At 36.8% G+C, this 18,569-nt stretch overlaps 1 protein-coding gene across 4 annotated transcripts in view; it reads right to left on the bottom strand.

The window, feature by feature from the left end:
- Window positions 1-18,569, bottom strand: part of EXOC6B (exocyst complex component 6B) — a 722,047-nt gene that overhangs the window by 387,166 nt on the left and 316,312 nt on the right. The window lies entirely within an intron of this gene.

Here is an 18,569-nt window from a genome sequence, read left to right as displayed (position 1 = left end):
ATCCGGGCTTCCCAGGTAGTGCTAGTGGTAAAGAACCCGCTTGCCAATGAAAGAGGCATAAAAGACATGGGTTCAATTCCTGAGTCAGGAAGATCCCCTGGAGGAGGGCATGGTAATCCACTCCAGTATTCATGCCTAGAATCCCATGGACAGAGGAGCCTGGTGGGCTATAGTCCATAGGGTCGCAAGGAGTCAGACACACTGAAGTGACTTAACACACACACAACCAAGAAATGTATGCCTGAGAGCACACTATTTGTTGTTTTTCAGTCACTCAGTCATGTCCGACTCTTTGCAACCCCATGGACTGCAGTGCACCAGGTTTCCCTGTCCACCATCTCCCAGACCTTGCTCAAACTCATGTTCATAGAGTTGGTGGTGCCATCCAACCATCTCATCCTCTGTCGTCCCTTTCTCCTCCTGCCTTCAATCTTTCCCAGCAACAGGGTCTTTTCTAATGAGTCAGCTCTTCGCATCAGGTGGCCAAAGTATTGGAGCTTCAGCTTCAGCATCAGTCCTTCCAATGAATAGACTGATTTTCTTTAGGACTGACTGGTTTGATCTCCTTGAAGCCCAAGGGACTCTCAAGAGCCTTCTTCAACACCACAGTTTAAAAGCATTAATTCTTCGACGCTCAGTCTTCTTTATGCTCCAACTCTCACATCCATATGTGACTACTGGAAAAACCACAGCTTTGACTCGATGGACCTTTGTTGGCAATGTAATGGCTCTGCTTTTTAATGAGCTTTCTAGGTTTGTCATAGCTTTTCTTCCAAGGAGCAAGCATCATTTAATTTCATGGCTGCAGTCACCATCTACAGTGATTTTGGAACCCAAGAAAATAAAGTCTATCACTGTTTCTACTGTTTCCCCATCCTTCTGTCATGAAGTGATGGGACCAGATGCCATGATTTTCATTTCCTGAATGTTGAAAAAATGTTAGCCAGTTTTTTCACTCTTCTTTTTCACTTTCATCAAGAGGTTCTTTTGTTCCTCTTCACTTTCTGCCATAAGGGTGGTGTTATCTGCATATCTGAAGTCACTGATATTTCTCCCACCAATCTTGATTTCAGCTTTCCTTCATCCAGCCCAGCATCTCACATGATGTACTCTGCATATAAGTTAAATAAGCAGGGTGACAACACACAGCCTTGACATACTCCTTTTCCAATTTTGAATCAGTCCATTGTTCTATGTCTGGTTCTAACTGTTGCTTCTTGACCTGCATACAGGTTTCTCAGGAGGCCGGTAAGGTGGCAGGTAAGGAGAGCACAATATAAATTATATAAATTAAGAGAGTGCTAGGGCTAAGTCACTTCAATCATGTCCAATTCTATGCAATCCTATGGACCATAGCACTTGAGGCTCCTCTGTCCATGGTATTCTGCAGGCAAGAATCCTGGAGTGGATTGCCATTCCCTTCTCCAGGGGATTTTCCCAACCCAGGGATCGAACCTGCATCTCTTAAGTCTCCTACATTGGCAGGCAGGTTCTTTACCACTAGCACCACTTGAGAAGCCCATGAAATTAAGAAAACTTGGATATATTTTAAATTAACAGATAATAATAAGCTGTTAAAATAATCTCTGGATGACTGGCCTACCACATCCACAGAGAGATATCATCAAGGCAACAACTACATTCAACAATTATACATTCACATACCCACCAGAGATATGTGCCATTAGATACCAATCTATAAGGCTAATTTGACTGTTTCAATCTTATATACTTATGATAAAAATGAACAGCTTTAGTCAAAGCAATTATTCCTAATTATTGTGTATAGACTATTTGTTGTTAAATACCATTATATCCATCAATACACCAGCTGTCACATGATGCCACTACATAGATGGCAAAAAGAGTCTGGAGACAGAGGATATTGAAAAAAAGAAAAGCTAACCTTTCTATAAATAGGATTAATGAAAAGCACCTAGAAAAAAATAGTCTATGAACCTCTGTACACAACATACATTAGATAAGATATAAAGATTCAGAGGAGAAATGGGAATATTAGATATCAAGAAGAAAAGAAAGAGTATTTCTCATTATGAAAATTCTTGCAAAACATCAGGATTTGGTTTTATGATACGTTTTTCTTGTTTTCTAATATATCTTAGTTCAAGTCAAAGGAAATCTCTGAAAATGGAAAGGCTAGTGGATAAGTTAGTCTCATAAATGATAGGAAAATGATTTAGTTTTTTTAAAGGAGATTTTTATTTTAAAATAATGACACTCAAGCTTTATCAGATATATTCACTTAATAGTTTTATAACACAACCTTCCCCCTCAAAAAAAAGGAGTTAGAATTTAGCTCTCTCCATAACTTCAAAGACTCACTAGTGAACGGAGGTGGGGGAAAGAGTATCTGCAGGTAACAATCAGATAAATCTACCTGCTTTCCCTCTAAGTAGGCCCGGGAGATACACACACACACACACATCATTTATCTTTTTCTCATGAACTCTTTCAAAGCAGGTGGACCTTCCAAAAAGAGTATGACAGAAGTTTGTAAAAAATGTAGATATGCTTCTCACTAATTATTTGGGTCATTCTTGATCTTGAAAATACTTTTTGATTACCACTTAACATAAAACAGAATTTTGGTACTTTGGTTTCTTGGTATTGATAAATGAATGTAGGGACTTGGTACCTATTTCTGAAAATTACTTGACTCTCAAGTTACTAAAATGTACCAGGTATGTTTCTCAAGAGAGAAAACAACAAATGATTAGCTAAAGGGGTACTGCCTTTGAATCCAGAAGATCAACTGTGACTGCCTATATTATGTCCAGAAGCCAAGAAGTACCTGGCAGACATTTTTTACCAGTGTGCATTTCTGAACTATTTGACTTACAAATTTCAGAGGAAAAAAAGGGTAAAATTCATTTGGACATAAGCTCTAATAGAGCTGGACTAACACCACAGACATACCAACAAACTAGAAGATAGGACTCTAAGTCACTAGGGTGAGTAAAAGGATAAAAAACATTCTAAGCCTTTGAACACTCAAGAACACCCTGACCAGAGCCCTACCCTAAAAGTACAGCATTTTTTTCTATTGAGCATCTCACAAATTACTCAACTTCTTCCTGAAAAATCCCTAAGTAGATTACCACTTAATTAATTCATGTTTGCACTAAACAGAAGAAAATCAGGAAAGATAACAGCATTTCTCCTTATTGAGGCATTACAAAAAACCCTGTGACCAAATCAAATGAGAGTCCTTTAAGAATTCTCTGCTTGAACCTGAACATTTAGGAAATAAAGATTGAACTGATCTTTATTTAACAATGGTCTACTGTATACTAGGATTTCCCTCATAGCTCAGTCGGTAAAAAATCTGCCAGGTCTAGCAGACCTGGCTTCAATTCCTGGATTGGGAAGATCCCCTGGAGAAGGAAAGGGCAACCCACTCCAGTATTCTTGCCTGGAGAATCCCATGGACAGAGGAGCCTGGCAGGCTACAGTCCATGGGGTCGCAAGAGTCAGACACGACTTAGCAACTGGAGAGAGAGAGACTGTATGCTAAGAAACTCTAAACTATCAGGCAAAAAGGAAATTTAGCATGAATGTGGTATTACATATAAAAGTTCTAAGGGGAGGAAAAGTTAAGCTGATCAAAAGTAGGTAGAATAAAATCTTAAAGAACTAATATCCCTAATATATAAGCAAATCATAAAAATTGAAGGGGAAAAAAATCAGAAAAAAATGGGTAAAAAAACAAACAGATAGCTTACTGGGGAAAAAAATACAAATGCCTCTCAAACTTCTCAGATACCACATTTCACCCATAGTAATAGGAATGCAAATTTAAAACTATACAGAGATACTATTTTTCATTTATGCAACTGGCAAAAAATAAAAAACTTAACAAAATTCTCCCTGAAAGAAGCTGTAAGAAAATAAGCATCTCATACATGGCTGGTAGTGGGGAGGTGCAGAAAATGGTTCAACCTCTATAGAGCAGAATTTCACATTATCCAACAAGACTACACATGCATTTATCCCTTGAATCAGCAATCTAGAAACCTACCCTGAAGAAACATCTCCAACTATATATAAAACAATTTTCAGGTTTGAGGGTTTACTATAAAACTTTTTTTTAAGTTTTAAGGTATTTTGCATAGAGGAAAATTCATCCTTTCTAGTGACAACTTTCTAGAACAACTTTATGTTCTAAAACAATCCATCTAATCCTATAATCACTGTCACAATCTAGATTTTAAAAGAAGGTTCCACCACCCCCAAAATTTCCGGCATGTCCCTCTGTAGTCAAATTACTCCATAATGTTCAGCCCTTGCCAAACACTGATCCATTTCCTGTCCCTAGAGTTTTGCCTTTTCAAGAATGTCATATAAAGAGACTCATACTGTACATAACCTTTGAATCTGGCTTCTTTCATTCAGCATAAAGTATCTGAGATTCATTTGTGTTGTTTCATGTATCTATAGTTTACTTCTTTTTACTTCAAAGTGACACTCTAATTATGGATATACCACGGTTCATTTTTATCTCTTCACTCACTGAAGAACACTTGGGTTGCTTCTACTTGCTGCAACATATGAATAAAGTTGCTATAAAAATTCAGGTAGATGTTACTGTGTAAACATAATGGGTAAATTCCTAGGAGTGAGACTGCTGGGTCACATGGTAAGTGTATGTTCAACTTTATAAATTCACTAACAGACTCTTTTCCAAACTGACTGAACCATTTTGCATTTTTACAGCAAATGCACAGCTGTCCTGCACCCTGCCAGTACCTGGTATTGTTAGTATTTTGTTGAGCTAATCAAAATAGCTCTATAACAGAAACACTATACTTTTACAGGAAAAGATTAGAAATCATTAAATTCCTACATACAGGAGATTAGCTGAATAAACTGTGGTACATTCAAAAATGGAGTACAATTTAGTAGTAAAAATAGAATGAGAACGATTTCCAGGAACTGATATAAAAATCATTATTTTCAGGATATATTTTCAAATGAAAAAACAAAGTACAAAACATATATATATGCATTATGCTGTTAATGTTATATAAGGTATGAGAAAGAGTATGTATACACGCCACAAACACAAACTCACAATATTGACTACTTACAAAGGGTGGCTAAGATCAGGAGGGAGAGATAAAGAGAAGAGTGGGATTTCAGTGAACATACTGTCTTATATAACTCTGCCTTTTGAACCATGTTCATATTTTATATAGTCAAAAAATTAAACTAATAAGGATAGGGAACCTCCAAAAATTACTCAAAAAGAAATCAATGAGCCTAAGAATATATAAATTGGATAATGAGCACACACGAGAAACTAAAATAGCCAACAAACATCTGAGCAAAACATTTTGAACAATATAGCTCCACTGCATTTAAGATGAAAAGAACAGCAAAGAAATCTTGAACTTAGTAAGTTTACTGCTTTTAGTGGTATATGCATAGAAATTCTGAAACTATTTTGGGCATTAATTTATTATTGCCCAAATATATATTAATTATATTATATTAATTATTATTAATATAATTATTATTATATTAATTATATTATTAATTATTATTAATATATTAATACTCTGGGAACCAGAATTCTCAGACACAAATATGCAACAGAAGAGGAGTAAATATATTAATACTCTGGGAACCAGAATTCTCAGACACAAATATGCAACAGAAGAGGAAGAGCTATGATATCAGGTTTGAATTAGAAGCATCAGACTTAACTTACAATTTATAAAAATATCTCTGCCAGTGTAGTATGTATATTTCTTAATTCTGTCCACAAAAGGAGCACACCCAATGCCCGTATCTTGGTTTCTAAATACCGTTCTCCAGTAAAAGGAACAAGAACTCTTTGACAAAACAGCTAATGCTGGGGCTGGGGCAAAACCTGGAGTGAACCCATCCTGTGCAAGACAATGAATGAGATGCTCAGAACTGACAGAGACACAGCAGAGCACAATGGATGAGACTCAAGTTTGGAACAAATGGAGAATCAAAATGAAAGACAAGAATGGACTATAAGCAGCTGTATACTAAAAAACATATAAGTGCCAACACGGAGACAAAAAAAAGGAAAGGGAGAAAAGTAAATTTCTTCTTTTAGAAGAATGCCAACCAATCAATGTGAATCAAATGGTAAAGATAGAAAAATCACTATTTTATAATCACCATAGTAATACATGATTCAGGAAAGAATCATCAATCAATTCTAAAACCAATAGGTGAAAAACAGTAGAGAAATCTGGTAGACACCACCTTAATCAACTGTGTACTTCCTGATATGATGCACTGAAAAGAACATAATACTTCTTTTGTAATATTCTTGCCAAAAATTATTAACCTGAATCTAATCATGGGGGTGTACCATATGTACCTAAATACAAGAACATTAAAGGAGAATAAATATACATAAAAATTAAATGCAACATGTGATACATGTCTACATATGATTGCAGGAAAAAAATGAAAGAAAAAACTGCTATAATATTGGGACAACTGGGAAAATTTGTATATAAGTTATATATTAAATTCCTGAGTGTGATTATTTTATTGTGATAATGTGGAAGGATGTCATTCTCAGAAAACAAGTCAATGTACTGAGAGTTCAAATATGATGTTTAAAATATACCACTTTCTTTCAAATGACAGATTTAACAGGGACAGTGGGGAAGAATGAAGAATAAAATTGACTTTCAAAATCATTTTTCTGAGAGAAAAGGCTCTAAATTTAATAATGGAATATTAAGTGAAGAGTCTGTGTGTGTTTGTGTATGTGTATTCAATATATCACACTATATGTCAATTATACTTTAACTGACATGTAGCATATTTAATTAAAAATTCTTATAAATAAGTAAAAGATAAATAAGTACAGAAGAGGTGAGATTCAACTAGTCCTCATGGAAAAGTAGAATTTGGTATTACAGAGACGGAATGGGGGAAAGTACATTCCCTATTCGGGGTTAATAGCAACTTCGCATATAGTTAGAAGTGGTGGCTGAAAAAGCAACAAGTACATAAAGTAGATATTCAAGAAGACCTGAAAAGATAGGTAAACCTTGATAATTAAGGCAAAAATTTTCAAAACAAAACTTTTATACTATCAGAAAAAGAAAAAAATTTTAAGATCCTAAATCAATGTAAGCCATAACAAATTTTTGCCAATGGATAGACTTAAAAGATCAAACACTAGGAATGAGAAAAGCAAAATAGAATACCTAAAGCATGTCACACTGCTTTCATTCAACTCTGTCAACTGTCTTTATTGCCTTTATTGCCACTTGTTTATAAATATAGGTACTTACTTTTCGTTTGACTACATTTATCCTTAACAGACCAGTTTTCATCAAGAACAGAAATGGAAAATGCAAAGCCAGCAGGGGTTAGTGGATACAGGGAATCAGCAAAGCAGGCCAGCACATTAAAGTGTATTCTCTTAACAGATATACTGGACTACTACTCATTTTTACAATTAACTATATTGTCATTATTTTTTCCCAAACATGTGGTCCTGACAGTATATCTTCCATTTTCCTATTTTTATTACACACTTGTTAAAAGCAATAATATATTTCCCTCAGCACCTGCACAAATAAGATGAGAAACAGCAATATCCAACATGCAGACACAACAGGGATTGTGGATTAGTGGAAAACCATATCCTTTGTAGCAACCTTGCAGTTTACATAACTAACAGTATGTAAACAAATTAAGAAAAGTAACAAACAAACTAGAATATGAGATGTGCCAGAAATGTGGCAACAATGAAGTATTCTAAGAATGCAGAAGCTCTAAGTAACCTTAGGACAAAGCAGAAATCATAGGCCCTGCTTCTTCAAACTATGTCTTACTCAATATTGCTTTATTTCAATAGATTTTTGTTTGTTTGTTTACAATAGATGGTATCATTACCATTTTTTGGTACATTATCAAAAATATATCAAGATATATTTCATCTTTATTGCAAAAAAAAAGCACAGTCAGAATGCTACAATGTTAACTATTATATACTGGTAGGATTGTAAGTGCCAAGCACTATGACAAAACATTATATAAATTACTTCAGTCAATCCTCACAACAACCCTACTCTCTGTAGGTATTACTGGCCACTTTCTCACAAATAATATATCATCTTAAATGGTTCTTTGCACTCTATCTTCCAATATTTCAAAAATAATATTTCTGATGACTCTAATACATTCTCAAACTAAACTGTTCACTACTTCTAAAGATTTTTAAAGTTCTGTCTAGATATTTAGAAATAAGCAAAAACATCTGAATATACCACAGTAAGATATAAAGATTCAAAACAAATTTCTAACATCAAAACTAGGCCGGACAAGTGCACCACTCTCCACTCTCCCCACAAAGCAGCGAAGGTCCCATCACAACTGGAGGGCATGCATGGTCCACATGAGGGACAGCCTGTGAGCACCTGGTTCTGGTGGCCAGGGAAGACTGTGCTTCCAGGCCACACGGATCATAACTTATAAAGCACACTCCTTTAAGACTGAGAGAGACAGCTGTTTCACCTAACACATTTAGACAAACAGAGAGTCTGGCTAAACGAAGAGACAAAGGAACGTATTCCAAAACCAAAGAAGGAGACATATGCCCTGAAACAGACCTTGATGAAACAGAGATAAGCAACCAACCTGATAAAGAGTTTAAAGTAACAGTCATAAAGATATTCACCAAACTCAGGAGTAGAATGAATGAATACAGTGAAATCCTCAACAAAAAGATAGAAAATATAAGAAAGTACTAAACAGCAGTTGTAACTCACTGAAAAATACACTTTGGGGATTCAACAGCAGATTGGATTAAAACATAAGAAAGAATCAATGAGTTGGAAGAAAAACATGGACATCACCTGGAAAAAGGTGAAAAATGAAAAAAGAATCTTAAAAAAAAAAGTGAATATACCTCAAGGGATATCTGAGACAACATTAAGTGGAATTATGTTCACATTATAGAAGTTTCAGAAGGGAAAGATAAGAGAAAGGGTCAGAAAACTTAGAAAAGGGTCAGAAAAAATAATGGCTGAAAAACTTGCCCAAGCTGGGGAAGGAAACAGACATCCAGGTCTAGAAGTCAAGAGACTTCCAAGAAAGATGACACCAAGGAGAAGCACACCAAGACACATTATAATTAAAATGGTAAGAGTAAGGACTAAGAGAGAACTCTAACAGCAATAAGAGAAAAACAACTTCATTCATTCATTCATTTCAGTCGCTCAGTCGTGTCTGACTCTTTGTGACCCCATGAACCACAGCATACCAGGCCTCCCTGTCCATCACCAACTTCCGGAGTTCACTCAAACTCATGTCCATTGAGTCAGTGATGCCGTCCAACCATCTCATCCTCTGTCGTCCCCTTCTTCTCCTGCCCTCGATCTTTCCCATCATCAGGGTCTTTTCAAATGAGTCAGCTCTTCACATCAGGTGGCCAAAGTATTGGAGCTTCAGCTTCAACATCAGTCCTTCCAATGAACAACCAGGACGGACCTCCTTTAGGATGGACTGGTTGAATCTCCTTGCAGTCCAAGGGACTCTCAAAAGTCTTCTCCAACACCACAGTTCAAAAACATCAATTCTTCAGCACTCAGCTTTCTTTATAGTCCAACTCTCACATCCATACGTGACTACTGGAAAAAACATAGCCTTGACTAGACGGACCATTGTTGACAAAGTAATGTCTCTGCTTTTGAATATGCTATCTAGGTTGGTCATAACTTTCCTTCCAAGGAGCAAGCATCTTTTAATTTCATGGCTGCAATAACCATCTGCAGTGATTTTGGAGCCCAAAAAAGGAAAGTCTGACACTGTTTCTACTGTTTCCCCATCTATTTCCCATGAAGTGATGGGACCAGATTGGCCAGTTGGCCAGCTTTAAGCCAACTTTTTCACTTTCATCAAGAGGCTTTTTAGTTCTTCTTCACTTCCTGCCATAAGGGTGGTGTCATCTGCATATCTGAGGTTATTGATATTTCTCCCGGCAATCTTGATTCCAGCTTGTGCTTCTTCCAGCCCAGCATTTCTCATGATGTACTCTGCATAGAAGTTAAATAAGCAGAGTGACAATATACAGCCTTGATGTACTCCTTTTCCTATTTGGAACCAGTCTGTTGTTCCATGTCCAGTTCTAACTGTTGCTTCCTGACCTGCATATAGGTTTGGTATTCCCATCTCTTTCAGAATTTTCCACAGTTTAAAACTTATTATATTAAAAAAAAAAAAATCCTTATAAAGCTTCCAGCAGATTTATCAGAAGAAACTCTACAGGCCATAAGTGAGTGGCATGGCGTATTCAAATTGCTAAAAGGAAAATTTTTCCAACCAATATTTCTCTAATCGGCAAGTTTGTCATTCAAAATTAAAGATGAGGTAAAGGCTTTCCAAATAAGCAAAAGCTCAAGAAGTTAACTTCCTTGGAGGCTCATACTGTGAAGAATCTGCCTGCAATACAGGAGACCTGGGTTTGATCCCTGGGTTGGGAAGATCCCCTAGAGGAGGGCATGGCTACCAGTATTCTTGGCTGGAGAATCCCCAAGGACAGAGGAGCCTGGAGGGCTACAATCCACGGGGGTCACAAAGAGTCGGACACAAATGAGCAACTAAGCACAGCATGGCAAAGAAGTTTATCACCACTAAAGTGGACTTACAAGAAATGTTACAGGGAATTCCCTAAGTTGAAAAAAAAACAACACTAACTGATAAGAAGAAAACACAGGAAAGTAAAAATCTCATGGGAAAACGTAAGCAAGATACACCCTGAGGAAACCAGAACTGAAAGCAACACATGTACCCTAATGTTCACTGCAGCACTATTTACAGTTGCTAGGACATGGAAACAACCTAGATGTCCATCGGCAGATGAATGGACAAGGAAGTTGTGGTGCATACACACAGTGGAATATTACTCAGCTACAAAAAGGAATGCATCTGAGACAGTTCTAATGAGGTGGATGAACCTGGAGCTTAATATACAGAGTGAAGCAAGTCAGAAAGAGAAAGACAAATACTGATATTTATACATATATATGGTATTTAGGGGAGAAGGCAATGGCACCCCACTCCAGTACTCTTGCCTGGAAAATCCCATGGATGGAAGAGCCTGGTAGGCTCCAGTCCATGGGGTCGCTAAGAGTCGGGCACGACTGAACGACTTCACTTTCACTTTTCACTTTCATGAATTGGAGAGGAAAACAGCAACCCACTCCAGTTTTCTTGCCTGGAGAATCCCGGGGACAGAGGAACCTGGTGGGCTGATGTCTATGGGGTCGTACAGAGTTGGACACGACTGAAGCGACTTAGCAGCAGCAACAGCATGGAATTTAGGAAAACAGTACCAATGATCCTACATGCAGGACACGGACGTAAAGAACAGACTTTTGGACTCAGTGGAAGAAGGGGAGAATGGGATGACTTGAGAGAATAGCATTAAAACCTGGACATTACTATATGTAAAACAGATGGCCAGTGCAAGATTGATACATGAAGCAGGTAGCCAAAGCCAGTGGTCTGGGACAACCCAGAGGGATAGAGTCGGGAGGGAGGTCAGAGGGAGGTTCAGGATGTGGGGGACACATGTATACCTGTGGCCAATTCATGCTGATGTATGGCAAAAATCATCACAACACTGTAAAGCAATTATCCTCCAATTAAAATAAATTAATTAATTAAAAATTTTAAAAAAGAAGGTAGCCAATCAAGCACTTATAAAACTACCATAAAGCTTAAGAGACAAAAGAAGTAAACTTAGCTACAAAAAAATACAATAATTTTCTAAGGAAACATAAATAAAAAGATGCAAAATGTGACATCAAAAACATAAAATTTGGTGGGGGTAGTAAAAATTTAGAATTGTGGAATGTACCCAATACATATATAATTATGACTGATTTGTGCTGTTATATGGTAGAAATTAACACAACATTGTAAAGCAATTTTCCTCCAATTAAAAAAGAAATTAAATGAATAAACTTAAGAAGATTGAGATATTAAGCATTTTTCACAGTCACAACACTATGAAAACAGAAATCAATTACAAGAAGAAAACTGAACCAAAAAACCAATAAAAATGTGGGAATTAAGCAATATGCTACCAAACAACCAGTGGGTCATTGAAGAAATCAAAAGTAAAATTAAAAAAAAATACCTAGAGACAAAGAAAAATGGAAATATTACACACTGAAGTCTTTAAGATGCAGCAAATGTAGTTCTCAGAGGGAAGTCAACAGCAGTCCAGGACTACTTCAAGAAATAATAGAAATCTAATTTTAATGCTAAGGAACTAGAAAAAGAAGAACAAATCAAAGTCCAAAGTTAGTAGATAAAAGAAAATAATAAGATCAGTGCAGAAATAAATGAAATAGAAATTAAAAAGACAAATGTTCAGTCACTAAGTCATACCAGACTCCTTGAAACCCCATAAACTGCAGCACACCAGGCTTCCCTGTCCTTCACTATCTCCTGGAGTTTGCTCAAACTCATGTCCATTGAGTCAGTGATGCTGACCATCCAACTATCTCATTCTCTGAAATAACATGATCTACTGGAAAAGGGAATGGTAAACCCTTCAATATTCTTGCCCTGAGAACGCCATGAACAGTATGTAAAGGCAAAAAGACAATAGAAAACTAAGAGGTGGTTCTTTAAGAAGAAAAATAAAATTGACAAGCCTTTACACAAAGCAAGAAAAAAAGCAAGAGGAGTCAAATAACATCAGGAATAAAGAGAAATTATAACTGATACCACAAAAACACAAAGAATGGTAAGAGAATACTATGAACAATAATATGCCAACAAATTGGACAGCCTAGAAGAAACAGATAAAACATATAGTCTACCAGGATGGAATAGTGAGGAAACAGAAAAGCTGAATGGACTGATTACTAGCAAGGAGACCGAATACTAATCAAAAACCTCCCAATAAACAAAAGGCCTAGACCAGATGGCTTCACTGGTGAATCATCCTAAATATTTGAAAAAGATTCAATACCTATCCTTCTCAAACTCAGGCACCCCAGGTGCTGCTAACAGTAAAGAACTGCCTACCAATGTACCAGACATAAGAGACAAGGGTTCAATCCTTGAGTCAGGAAGATCCTCTGGAGGAGAGCATGGCAACCCACTCCAGTATTCTTGCCTGGAGAATCTGGTGGATAGAGGCCCCAGCAGGCTATAGTCCATAGCGTTACAAACAGTCAGACATGACTGAAGTGACTTAGCATACATGCATGCTTCTCAAATTCTTCCCCCCACCCCCGCCAAAAAAAAAAAAATGAATAGGAAGGAATGCTTCCAAACACTTTTTATGATGCCATGATTACCCTGACACCAAAACCAGACAAGGACAACATCAAAAAGAAAACCTGTATACAGGCCAATATCCCTGATGAACATAGAGGTAAAAATCTTCAACAACATATTAACAAACTGAATTTGACAATACATTAAAAGGATTATACACCACAATCAAGTGGGATTTACTCCAGGGATCAAGGATGGTTCTACATCTAAAATCTATGTGATACATCACACTAACAAAATAAAGGAGAAACATATGATCATCTTAATGCAGAAAAAGCTTTTAATAAAATTCAAGGTTCATTTACCATAAAAACTCTCAATAACGTGGGTGTAGAGGGAATATGCCTGTGTGCTAAGTCGCTTCAGTCACATGTGACTCTTTGTGACCCTAGGGACCATACCCTGCCAGTCTCCTCTGTCCAAGGATAGAGGGAATATACTTCAACATACTAAAGGCCATATATGACAGACCCACAGCTAACACCATAGCCAACAGTGAAAAGCTTAATGTTATTCTTCTAAGATCAGAAATAAAACAAGGATGTCCACTCTCACCACTTTTATTCAAAAAAGTATTCAAAGTCCTAGCTACAGCAATTAGGCAAGGCAATTAAATAAAAGCATCCAAATTAGAAACAAAGAAGTAAAACTGTCACGGTTTGCAGATGACATGATACTATATTTAGAAACCCCTAAAGACCCCACCAAAAAAAAAAAAAATCAGAACTAATCAATGAAATCAGCAAAGTTCCAGGATATTAAATCAATACACAGAAATCCATGGCATTTCCTGTAGCCTATCAGGGTCCTCCGTCCATGGGATTTTCCAGGCAAGAATGCTGGAGTGGATTGCCATTTCCTTCTCCAAGGGATCTTCCTGACCAAGGAAGCGAACCCAGGTCTCCTGCATTGCAGGCAAATGCTTTACCGTCTGAGCCACCAGGAAAGCATATACAACAGTAATGAAATATCAGAAAAAGAAATTAAGAAAACAATCCAATTTACAACTGCATCAAAAAGAATAAAATATCCAGGATTAAATTTAACCAAGGAGATAAAAGGCCTGTACACTGAAAACTCGAAGACTGATGAAAGAAATTAAAGAAGACTCAAGTAAGTGAAAAAACATTTCATGCTCAAGGAATAGAAGAGTTCAGTTCAGTTCAGTCGCTCAGTCATGTCTGACTCTTTGCAGCCCCATGAATCGCAGCACGCCAGGCCTCCCTGTCCATCACCATCTCCGGGAGTTCACTCAGACTCACATCCATCGAGTCAGTGATGCCATCCATCCAGCCATCTCATCCTCTGTCGTCCCCTTCTCCTCCTGCCCCCAATCCCTCCCAGCATCAGAGTCTTTTCCAATGAGTCAACTCTTCACATGAGGTGGCCAAAGTACTGGACTTTCAGCTTTAGCATCATTCCTTCCAAAGAAATCCCAGGGCTGATCTCCTTCAGAATGGACTGGTTGGATCTCCTTGCAGTCCAAGGGACTCTCAAGAGTCTTCTCCAACACCACAGTTCAAAAGCATCAATTCTTCGGCACTCAGCCTTCTTCACAATCCAACTCTCACATCCATATATGACCACAGGAAAAACCATAGCCTTGACTAGACAGACCTTAGTTGGCAAAGTAATGTCTCTGCTTTTGAATATGCTATCTAGGTTGGACATAACTTTCCTTCGAGGAGTAAGCGTCTTTTAATTTCATGGCCACAGTCACCATCTGCAGTGATTTTGGAGCCCACAAAAATAAAGTCTGACACTGTTTCCACTGTTTCCCCATCTATTTCCCATGAAGTGATGGGACCGGATGCCATGATCTTTGTTTTCTGAATGTTGAGCTTTAAGCCAACTCTTTCACTCTCCACTTTTACCTTCATCAAGAGGCTTTTTAGTTCCTCTTCACTTTCTGCCATAAGGGTGGTGTCATATGCATATCTGAGGTTATTGATATTTCTCCTGGCAATCTTGATTCCAGCTTGTATTTCTTCCAGTCCAGCGTTTCCCATGATGTACTCTGCATATAAGTTAAATAAGCAGGGTGACAATATACAGCCTTAACACTGTTAAAATGTTCATAATATCCAAAACAATCTACAGATTCAATGAAAAGTGAAAGTGAAATCATTCAGTCATGTCTGACTCTTTGCGATCCCATGGACTGTAGCCTACCAGGCTCCTCTGTTCATGGGATTTTCCAGGCAAAGGTACTGGAGTGGGTTGCCATTTCTTTCTCCAGGGGATCTTCCTGACCCAGGGATCAAACCCAGGTCTCCTTCATTGCAGGCAGATAAATCCCTATCAAAATTCCCCATGAAATATTTCACAGAACTAGAAAAAACAATTCTAAAGTCTGTATGGAACCACAAAAGATCCCAAATAGTCAAAACAATCTTGAAAAACAACAGAGCCAGAGAGACCATGATCGTGATTTCAAACTATACTACAAAGCTATAGTAATCAAAACAAAATGGCAGTGGCCCAAAAGCAGACACGCAGGCCAATGAAACATAATTAAGAGCCCAAAAACTATCTACATATATGTGGACAGTTATCACATTACTGAACAGAGACATATGAAAACATCTTTTGTTACCCAAACATTATCGACCAGAGACTTTTCAATATTCACTTATATAACAAATCGCTGGCCACAGGCATTAGTTTCTGCAAAACTCTCCTGGTCAATAAAGAGTTAATTTATGATGAAGAAGCAAAGAATATATAATGCAATGGAAAAAGGACTGTCTCTTCAATAAATGGTGTTGGGAAATTGGACAGCTACAGACAGAGGGATGAAACCGAACCACTATCTTAAAGTACACACAAAAATTAGCACAAAACTGTTTAAAGACTTAAATGTAAGACCTGAAACCATAAAATTCCTGGAAAACAAACACAAGAGGTAATCTCATTGATTGCTGTCTTAGTGATGATTTTTGGATCTAACTCCAAAAGGAAGGGAAACAAAAGCAAAAGTAAACAAATGGGACTATATCAAACTAAGAAGCTTTTGCACAGCAAAGGAAATCATCATTAAAACAAAAAACAACCTACTGAATGGAAGAAGATGTTTGCAAATCACATATCTGATAAAGAGTTAATATTTAAAACATATATAGAACCCACAACTCAACAACAAAAAATAAACAGTCCAATTTAAAAAATGGGAAAATAAACTCAATATACAATTTTCTAAAGACATACAGGTGGCTAAAATCACATAAAAAGATGTTCAACATCACTATTTACTACAGAAATGCAAATAAAAGCCACAATATCATCTTACATCCATCAGAATGAAAAAGCTTTTGTTAAAGTTTTAACAAATGGCTTTAACTTTAACAAAAAGTTAAAAAATAACAAATACTGGAGAGGATATAGAGAAAAGGGAACACTCAAATATGGTTAGTGGGATTGTAAATTGGTGCAGCTATTATGAAAAACAGTACAGAGATTCCTCAAAAACTTAAGAATAGAACTACCATATTATCCAGGTATTGTAACTACTGGGTGTGTATATATATATATAAAGAATATGAAAACCTAATTCAAAAAGATATACGTACCCCTATGTTCACTTGAGGATTATTTACGATAGCCATTTGTACAATAGCCATAAGATAGGGGAAAATGTCCATTAATGGATAAGGAATGGATAAAAAAGATCTGGCATATAGGTAGATACTAATCAACTAGATAAAAACAATGAAATCTTGCCAACTGGGATGACATGGATGGAACTGAGGGTTATTATGCTGAGTGAAATATCAGAAATAAAAAGACAAATAATGTATGAATTCATTCATATGTGGAATATAAAACTAAATAAAATAAAAACAAACACATTGTTACAGGGAACAGACCAGTAGTCAACAGAGGGGAAGGGGCCTGGAGGAGGGCTTCAAGGCATTCAAGGGGTCAGCAGTATGTTGACAGAAGTGACCCTTTGGGGAGTGATCACTTTGTAATGTTACAGATCTCAAATTATAATGCCATATAATTGAAATATAAATACTTTTTAATTCTAAAATTCATACATACTTCCACTGAAAACTAAGTTCTTGGTCAAAAAATGGGCAAATACCAGCAGTTTATATAGTTCAACTTTATATATATATATGACAAGTTAAAATAAAAAACTTACATTAATTAAGGTGACCCTTTCATTAACTTAGACAAAAATAAAATACAAATAGGGAGAGAATTTACAGGGGAATAGTTTTCTTGCAACTAGCAATCAAGAGACTGACTTTGGCAGTCAGTTCAACATTTAATCATTTTTTTCATCCAAGATGACAACTTCCTACTGCGACTTCATCTTCAGGCTATTAAGTTTTTCATCCCCAGGCTATTAAGTTTTTCCTATGTCTGACACAAACTTTACTTCAGTTTAAAAATATACAATCTGTTTGCTATGTAGAAACCTCTTTTGCAGGTGTTCAGTTTTCCTTACCCATCTCATTCTATAGTCTACTATTATTATCAAACTAAAGACATAGTAAATAATGTACAAATGTCACTTGGCTCAAAAAATATATTAAGTATATTTTCACTAAAAACACAGGAAAGGGCAAAACGTTCTTCAGATATTGAAAAAAAATACCTAAACTGAACTATGTTAAATCAGAATTATAAAATTTCATTAAAAATAATGCTCTAATTTATTATGTGTGCATGCTAAGTTGCTTTAGTTGTGTCTGACTCTTTGAAACCCCATGGATTATAGCCCGCCAGGATCCTCTGTCCATGGATTTTTCAGACAAGAATACCAGAGTGGGTTCCCATGCCCCCCTCCAGGGGATCTTCTCAACCCAAGGACTGAACCTGCACTCTTACATCTCCTGCATTGGCAGGCAGGTTCTTCACACTAGTGCCACCTGGAAAGCAACAGATTTTAGAAAACAAAATACGACTTTCTATTCAAGTACTTTCTATTCAATAGCTATTTCAAATCCTAAAAGATGATGCTATGAAAATGCTGCACTCAATATGACAGCAAATTTGGAAAACTCAGCAGTGGCCACAGGACCGGAAAAGGTCAGTTTTCATTCCAATCCCAAAGAAAGGCAATGCCAAAGAATGCTCAAAATACCACACAATTGCACTCATCTCACACACTAGCAAAGTAATGCTCAAAATTCTCCAAGCCAGGCTTCGACAGTCCTTGAACTGTGAAGTTCCAGATGTTCAAGCTGGTTTTGGAAAAAGCAAAGGAAACAGAGATCAAATTGCCAATATCCGCTGGA

The sequence above is a fragment of the Bos indicus genome, chromosome 11, assembly GCF_029378745.1.
Source record: "Bos indicus isolate NIAB-ARS_2022 breed Sahiwal x Tharparkar chromosome 11, NIAB-ARS_B.indTharparkar_mat_pri_1.0, whole genome shotgun sequence".
NCBI classification, from domain to species: Eukaryota; Metazoa; Chordata; class Mammalia; order Artiodactyla; family Bovidae; genus Bos; species Bos indicus.
This window is presented reverse-complemented; position numbering and strand designations above follow the sequence as displayed.